At 37.8% G+C, this 9,140-nt stretch overlaps 1 non-coding gene across 1 annotated transcript; it reads left to right on the top strand.

Annotated features, from left to right (window-relative positions):
• Nucleotides 1–3,923: 3,923 nt before the first annotated feature.
• On the top strand, nucleotides 3,924–4,030 carry LOC127088493 (small nucleolar RNA R71). Its single transcript, XR_007790327.1, has one exon. It is a non-coding gene; the product is annotated as a small nucleolar RNA R71 (small nucleolar RNA).
• The last annotated feature ends 5,110 nt before the right edge of the window (nucleotides 4,031–9,140 follow it).

Raw genomic sequence — 9,140 nt, 5'->3', positions numbered from 1 at the left:
AAGGTCCCATGAAATCTATACCCCATACGTCAAAGAGTTCTACTTCCTGAATGTTTCTTAGAGGCATTTCATCACGCCTTGAAATGTTTCCAGTGCGTTGGCATCTATCACATTTGACAATGTAAGCATAGACATCACGCCACATGGTAGGCCAGAATAGGCCAGCTTGAAGAATCTTGGCGTATGTCTTAGAGGTGCTCGCATGTCCACCATAAGGTGCAGAATGACAATGCTTGATAATATTATTTACCTCTTCTTCCGTAACGCAACGGCGAAAAATGCCATCTTTACCCCCTTTTGAAAAGGAGCGGTTCGTCCCAATAGAAGTTTCTCACATCGTGGAAGAATTTCTTCTTGCGGTGGTAGTCAAGATCAGGGGGTACTATATCAGCAGCTAGGTAATTTCCGAAGTCTGTGTACCAGGGTACATTACTTATTGCTAAGGAGTTTTGGGGATGCTCATGGGGGCTTAGGTTATCATCTTCAATGGTTTCTACTCTAGCTATCAGTCTATCATAGACGAAATCATCATTTATGGGTACTAGTTCAAGTTTTAGATGTTCTAGCCTAGAAAGGTGATCGGCTACTACATTTTCAGTGCCTTTTTTATCTCTTATATCTAAATCAAACTCTTGTAGTAATAGAATCCATCGGAGTAACCTGGGCTTGGCATCCTTTTTACTTAATAGGTAACGAATGCCAGCATGATTGGTGTAAACTATAATTTTTGCTCATACTAGATAAGATCTAAATTTGTCTATAGCAAAAACTACAGCGAGTAATTCTTTTTCAGTTGTTGCATAGTTAAGTTGGGCAGCATCTAGGGTTCTACTGGCATAATAAATGGCATGTAATTTTTTATCTTTCCTTTGTCCTAGAACGGCTCCAACTGCATAATCACTAGCATCGCACGTTATCTCAAAAGGTTTAGACCAATCAGGTGGTTTCATAATGGGTGCTGAGATTAATGCTTGCTTTAAAAGATTGAATGTGTCATTACATTTTTCATCGAAAATGAATTCAACATCTTTCATTAAAAGTCCAGTTAAAGGTTTGGTTATTTTGGAGAAGTCCCTAATAAAACGTCGGTAGAATCCAGCGTGTCCAAGAAAGCTTCGGACTTCTCTGATGGTTTTTGGTGGTTTTAGGTTTTCTATAACTTCTATTTTAGCTCTATCTACCTCTATACCTTTTTCAGAAACTATATGTCCTAAAACTATTCCTTCGGTCACCATGAAATGACATTTTTCCCAGTTTAGCACGAGGTTCACCTCCACGCATCTCTCCAGGATTTTCTCAAGGTTAGCAAGACAATTGTGGAAATCAAATCCGCAAACCGAGAAATCATCCATAAACACTTCCATGATATCATCTAGGTAATCTGCAAAGATTGACATCATGCAGCGCTGGAAAGTAGTTGGGGCATTACAGAGGCTGAATGGCATTCGTCTATAGACAAAAGTTCCATAAGGGCATGTAAAGGTAGTTTTTTCTTGATCTTCGGGATGGATAGGTATTTGGAAGAATCCAGAGTATCCATCTAGATAGCAGAAGCAAGAGTGTCTGGCTAGACGCTCCAACATCTGGTCTATAAATGGCAAAGGGAAATGATCCTTCCTGGTTGCTTTATTTAATTTTCTATAATCTATACATATCCGCCATCCTCCTTCTAAACGTTTTGCTACATGTTCGCCTTTATCGTTTTACACGACTGTGATGCCTCCCTTTTTAGGTACTACATGCACATGGCTTACCCACTTACTATCCGAGATCTGATAGATTATACCTGCCTCAAGTAACTTAAGAACTTCCTTTTTAACAACATCACTCATTATAGGGTTTATTCTTCTCTAATGTTCCCTGGAGGGTTTTGAATCTTCTTCTAGCGAAATCTGATGCATGCATATGGATGGGCTTATACCTTTCAGGTCAGAGATATTATATCCTAAGGCTGAGGGATATCTTCGTAAGACGTCTAAAAGTTGGTTCCTTTCCTCTTGGCTCAAGGTAGCACTGACTATAACTGGACGGTTCATCTTTTCATCGAGGAACTCATATCTCAGGTTCTTAGGCAGTTCCTTAAGTTCTAAGGTTGGTTTCTTAGGGCATGGCATAGGATTTGGGGTAAGGGATAAACATTCGTAAAGGTTATCATCGACGTAGGGTTTCTTAAATTTATCATCTTCCCTTATGAGAGTTGATAGTAACTTAATTGTTTTTATAATTTCTTCTTGTTCTAATTCTCTAACACATTCATCAATGATATCTAAGGCATAACACACGTCTCCCATCACAGGTGCCATAAGAAATTTCGAAAGTATAAATTCTATTTTCTCGTCACCTACCTCAAATGTCAACTTTCCTTTCTTGACATCTATTATGGCTCTTGCAGTTGATAAGAATGGTCTACCTAGAAGGATTGGTATATCATTGTCCTCTTTGATGTCCATGACAACAAAATCAGTAGGGATAAATAACTGACCTATCCTAACAGGGACATCTTCTAAAATGCCTATCGGATACTTAACAGATCTATCGGCCAACTGAAGTGACATCTTAGTGGGTTGTAATTCTCCTAAGTTTAACCTCTCACAAACTGCTAAAGGCATTAGGCTCACACTAGCTCCTAAGTCTAGAAAAGCTTTTTCGATGACATGATTACCCAAAAGGCAAGGAAGAGAGAAATTTCTAGGATCTTTATCTTTATTTGCTAATTTGTCCTCAGAAATAGCATTACATTCCAAAGGCTTCGGATCGTCAAGTCTACGTTGTTGGTAAGGATGTCTTTGAGAAACTTTGCATAAGAAGGTATTTGGGTGACGACTTCTGTGAAAGGGATTTCTACATGAAGTTTTTCTATAACTTTAATAAATTTTTGATACTGTTTATTGATTTGGGTTTGTTTGAGTCTTTGCGGATATGGTATAGGTGGTTTATATGGCGGGGGTGGTACGTAAGTTTTATCTTTAGGTTCTTCTCCTTTTTCTCGACCTTCCTGGTTTTCAGATTTCTCTGGTTCCTTTACTTCGTCCGGGAGCTTGGTATATTCCTTAGAAGTTTCGGGTTCACTCAATCTAGGGTTTGGTTGCTCATCATAAGCGTTCCCACTTCGTAGGGTAATGGCATTGGCTTGTCCTCTCGGATTTTGTTGAGGTTGTCCAGGGACTTGTCCTCCAGGTGTAGTCTGACGGGCTTGGTTTAAAGCTACCTGAGAGATCTGGGTTTCAAGCATCTTAGTATGAGTAACTATTTGGTCAACCTTGGTTCCTAACTGAGTAATCAATTCGTTAACATGAATGTTTTGGTTCATGAACTCCTTGTTTTGTTGGGGTTGAGCGGTGATAAAATTTTCCATAATTTTCTCAAGGCTCGGCTTTGGTGGTACAGGTTGCATAGGTTGATTTGATCTTGGGGCTTGATAGCTAGGTCTCGGGGGTGCATTATTTTGGATAGGGTTATTGTTTTTATAGGAGAAGTTCGGGTGATTCCTCCATCCAGGGTTATAGGTATTAGAGTATGGGTTCCCCTGGGTGTAGTTCACTTGCTCATAGTGGGTTTCGTTTAATAGACTGCATTCTGCAGATTGGTGTCCTTTGGTTCCACATATCTCACAATCCGACGAAACTGCGACTACAGTATTCGGGTTTATGCACATATGCTCGACCTTAAGGGCTAACGCATCCATTTTAGCTTGCATCATGTCTATAGAGCTTAGTTCATGCACTCCTCCTTGGGCTTCCTTCTTCTCAATTGTCGCTCGTTCGACTCCCCATGATTGATGGTTTTGAGCCATATCTTCAATGAGGGCACTAGCTTCAGGATAAGGTTTGTTCATCAGAGCACCGCCTGCGGCAGCGTCGATGGTCATCTTCGTGTTATAGTGAAGTCCATTATAGAAGGTTTGAATGATTAACCAATTTTCTAAACCATGATGTGGGCATGCTCGTAACAACTCTTTATATCTCTCCCAAGCTTCGAACAACGATTCTCCTTGGTTTTGGGTAAATCTAGTTATATGGTTTCGAAGAACGGCGGTCTTACTCGGGGGAAAGTATCTAGCAAGAAAAACTCTTCTAAGGTTATCCCAAGTCGTAATGGAATTGGGTGGAAGAGAATCTAACCATGATAGGGCTTTATCTCTGAGGGAAAAAGGGAATAATCTTAAACGTATTGCCTCAGGAGAAGCTCCATTGGTTTTAAAAGTGTCTTCTAATTGAAGAAATATTTTTAAATGTTGGTTGGGGTTCTCAGTAGCGAGACCTGCGAATTGTCTCTGTTGCACTAGTTGCAACAGGGATGGTTTAAGTTCAAAATTATTAGCTGGGATGGTTGGGTTTACTATACTAGAACTAGGTTCTTCATTTGATGGTTGAGCGAAATCTTTAAGAGGTCTTTGGTTTTGATCTTCGGCCATAGCTCTCTTAATTCTATGAAAGAATAGACATGCGCGAGCGTAATGTTCAGGTTCCGCCAGAGGGTATACTAAGCTTAAACTTCCGATGCTGCGAGTTCTTCGCATTGACCGGCGGGAAATAGCCTAAGTCTAAACGATATAACTATAGAAAAATGAAATTTGACGAAATTGGTCCCTGGCAACGGCGCCAAAAACTTGATGCGTTTTGCTTTTCGCAAGTATACGAACGCGCCAGAGTAATATAAAAGATTGTCGAATCCACAGAGACCAAGTGTCAATCTATCGTTATCTATTGTTATGGTGTTTATCTTAGATAGTCAAAATAGGGGTTTCTTAGAGTGTGCAATGAAAAGTAAAGTGTTGAATAAAGTTCAATTTATAAAGACAGGGTCGAATGTAATTCACATAATCAATTAATAATCCAAGTACTTGCTAATAGAACTACTTATGGGCAGTGTTTCCTACTTTAAAAAGAACCAATTTAACAGGAACTGTCGCTTTCGCGTATTCAAAACTGAGTTGTACACCCTAATCAAACCCTCTTGTTGTCACTTATAAAAAGGCGCGCATTGCGTTAGAGTAGTAAGCCTATTTTTAAGAAATATAATATCTTGACTAAGTTGAAAAGTATTTTAACCTGGATTTCTTAACCAAAAGAGGTTCTCGTGAACCAGACTCTAAACTTATAAACGCGTCCGAAAATAGTTTTAAAATCTCTTTTCTTCTTAAGTTAAAAACTCCTAATGAACTAAACAAAGCGCTTTCGCTGTTTTTGAAATAGTTAAAAAGAATTAAGTTTAAAAAGACGTTGGACGGCTTTCGATCTTACCCAAAGGAATTGAAGTGCGGGAAAACTTAAGTTGGAAGTCAAAATAGCCCTTAAGTGTTTCTATGAACAATTGTACGGATAATCGGATCAATTACGTTCCTTACATTCTAACCTTATAGATTTAGTTACACATGGTAAAGTAAAAGTGCATTAATTTAAATAAAAGTAGTGCGAGTGCGGGAAATAAATAAAAGTAGTGCGAGTGCGAGAAAATAAATAAAAGTAAAGCGAGTGCGAGAAAATAAATAATTTAAAGCGAGTGCGAGAAAATAAATAATTTAAAGAGAGTGCGTGAAAATAAATAATTTAAAGCGAGTGCGAGAAGATAAATAATTTAAAGCGAGTGCGTGAAAATAAATAAGATAAAGCGAGTGCGAGAAAATAAATAAGATAAAGACAAGTAATAAAAACCTGCTCCAATCGGAGGGTTGAGTAAATTGCAAAGCGGAAATGAAAATGGCGGCAGGATTAACTTCCTTCCAAAGTGCTCCAAACTCGATTACAGACTCGATCACAGACTTGATTACGCAATTGTGGTAACACTTCAATGCGAAGCGATTACCACTTTAAAATACTGAATATATGCCTAAGTGAAACGAAGTTGCTCTGAGTTTTCCTCTGTTCTAAGTTTGGATGCTTGAAAAAGTGATTTCGAGTTTCTATTTATAAGCAAGTAAAAAGATGGAAATGACAAGGATGCCCTTCAACTTGAAAATGGGAGGGAAAACTTTTCCTCTTGTGGCGCCCGCCACAAGGCCATGGCGCCCGCCACAAGGCCAATCTGAGGCGCCTTAGTGGAAGTAGTGGGGAACGTGGTAGTTGAGGGAGGTTGAGTTTGGACACGTCATGGCAGGGTCTATGGCGCCAGCCATGGTGGAAGCCACAAGTACAAAATGCTGATTTTTAGGGTTTTTAGCTCTTTTTCGTTCCTTTTCTCGATCGGGGCTCCGATTAAAGTAAAAACCTGAAAACAAAGAAAAACATAGTAATAACACAACAAAATAACAATAAAACAACTAGAATGCATGTGAAATCGGAGTCAAAAATACGGTAAATTTCAGTGTTATCAATTCCCTGGTTAAAGATCTAAGCACTTTAAGATTCAATTCATCATTACTTAAAGTCTTACCTATAGCCTATAAATGATTTGTCAAGTGCACAAATCTTTTCTGCAAGTCAAGGATGGATTCTCCGGGCTGCATTCTGAACAACTCGTATTCTTAACTCAAGGTATTTAATCTTGATCTTTTAACTTCGGCAGTTCCTTCATGAGTTTTTACCAAGGTATCCCATATTTGTTTTTCCGTTGTGCATGCCGAAATGCGAAAGAATTCATCCATGCTGAGTGCACTTTGAAGAAGATTTATTGCCTTTTTTATCATAGAGGACCTTCTTCTTATCATCATCATCCCATGAAGTTTTAGGATTTGATGAACCAACGCCGTTAACAACCGTTGTAGGAACAAAAGGGCCATTTTGGACAACATCCCATATTTCTTCTCCTTGTGCTTCTAAATGAGCCTTCATCCGAATTTTCCAGAAGTCAAAGTATTCACCACAGAATAGTGGAGGCTTGTTATTGCTACTACCATCTCTGAAGACTAGATTATTATTTGCGGAAGCCATTTTGGATCGTCTAGGAACAGGTTACCTATAACCTGCTCTGATGCCAATTGCAAGTCTGAAATTAGTCTAAGAGGGGGGGGGGGGAGGGTGAATTAGAAACCTTGAAATTTTCTTGTTGTAAGGATTATTTTTCTGGTTTATAATGGTGTTTAGGAGAGTGGGAGATTTATCCTGGTTCCCTTCACAACCCGAAGGTACATCCAGTCCCCTTTCCAACAAGAAAGAGATTTCCACAATTTGTTTGGACTTGTACAATGACCAACAAAGACCACCAAGAACAAACTCTTGGATTTCCAACAAAGTCCACTTATGAGAACAATCCTCTCAAAGTGACTCTCTTGTTTCTAAACAACAAGGAAACCTTCTTAGTGATAAGAGAACAATCCTCTCCTATGCACCTCTTACTATCAAACAAGTAAGGATAAAACACTCACTATCTTAATTCCACTAATGCTGGAAAAATTAAGATGTGAAGAACAACAAGTGTATAATTTAAATGGAAGTTTGAATAATTTGGAAATATCTGCACATCAATCAAAGGATTGATCTTCTCCTTTTGGAATAATCAATCTCACAATGTTTATAGAAGTGTTCAAATGATGCATACGAATTTTGGACACTTATCTTTGAAAAAATAGTAAACAAAGAAAGATTGTGAAAATTAATTTTTAAGGAGGTGATTTGCAATCTGAAAATTTTTAGTTTAAATATCCTTCTATGAACCTCTTTAAACAGGTGCAAACAACCAATGGATGCCATGGTTCATAGAGAAGAAGCATGAATTAAAAATATGAAAAGTTGCAATTTTTCTACAAAAATTCCCAGTAGTAACCGGTTACCCAAATTGTGTTAATCGGTTACATTAATTGTAACGTTAAGAAAAATTCAAATTTTAAACTGTGTAACCGGTTACCATGAAAGTGTTAACCGGTTACATGCTAACAAAATCTGCCCAGAAATTGAATTTTGTTTCGGGTTAACCGGTTACCCCAAAAGTGTTAACCGGTTACCACTATTGAAAAAAGGAAAAATTGAGAACTTTTAAAAGCTGTAACCATTTTGAAATAAATTCTAAGTGTCCATATCATATTATGCATGCAACAGTCAATTGAACACTTTATATATAAACATTAACTAAGATTAAATTCCAATACCTTTGTGATCAATTTCTCGAGCGACTTTGAGCTATGTATGATTGAAACTTTGTGTGAATTTTCTCTATTGAAGTCTTGATCCATTCTTTGATGATTGACCTTGTACGTGCATCGTTGTCTTCATTAAAATACTCGAGAAGCCATGTCTTCACAGCTTTGAGGTATTCGAACAAACCCCTAAGGTTTGGGTTCGGATTAAGCCTTCTTCCTCATTTAATTTCATTTCTTAAATTTAGGGTTCTTGAGAAATATGGTGCGGTTCGGGTAATTTTAAGGGAATTTGTTGAAATTAGGGCGAGATTGAGGGAGTAGAGTTTGAGAGGTTCATTTTGGTTGTTGTAGTAACCATTTTGACTCAGCTACGCCGTCACCGACGCGGCGGAGCCAATTCCGATGTTGGTTATGTTAGAGAGAAAGAGAGAGAGAGAGAGAGAGAGAGAGAGAGAGAGAGAGAGAGAGAGAGAGAGAGAGAGAGACGTGAAAACGGTGAATTAGAGAATGGACTAACTTAGATACTTTCCACCCTCTCTTGACAATTTGCATGGGCTTAGGTCACTAGGCCCAAAGACACTGCTTCACACGCCCCCTGTCTAGCTTGCACACCACACTGTAACTAGAACAATTTCTTGGGCTTCTGGCTAGACCCAATTGTGATTTGCTAGCCATACGCTCTGCAGGCCCATGCACCCCCTATTCTGATTCTCGTTTGTTTGTGTTTTTATTAGCTCTTTTGTTTTTATTATTCTATCCATTTTAATGATTCAATTTACATTTTTAGTCAATAAGCATTTTAATAACTTTTTTTAAACATTTTTATATTTGATATGGTTACTTAGAAAATTCCATGAATGTTTTTAGAGTTTAATTAGATTTAATAGAATTTAATCCCATAGTTCATGTTCTTAATTGAAAAGTCCTAAGAAAATAATTATACACTTAGGATTTAATTAAAATTCAGGTAGGATTAGTTTTAGATTAATTCTCATTTAGGTCTTGTAGAAAATAATAAACATGTTAATATTAGACTTAGATTAGCACTTGTTTAGCTTTAATCTTAGAAATTAATATGCTTAATAACCCTTTGATTCCTTAGGTTTTTAGACTTAAAAATCTTTTT

Source organism: Lathyrus oleraceus, chromosome 5, assembly GCF_024323335.1.
Source record: "Lathyrus oleraceus cultivar Zhongwan6 chromosome 5, CAAS_Psat_ZW6_1.0, whole genome shotgun sequence".
In the NCBI taxonomy this organism is placed as follows: domain Eukaryota; kingdom Viridiplantae; phylum Streptophyta; class Magnoliopsida; order Fabales; family Fabaceae; genus Lathyrus; species Lathyrus oleraceus.
Note: the sequence above shows the minus strand (reverse complement) of the source record. Positions and strands in the feature narration are given on the sequence as shown.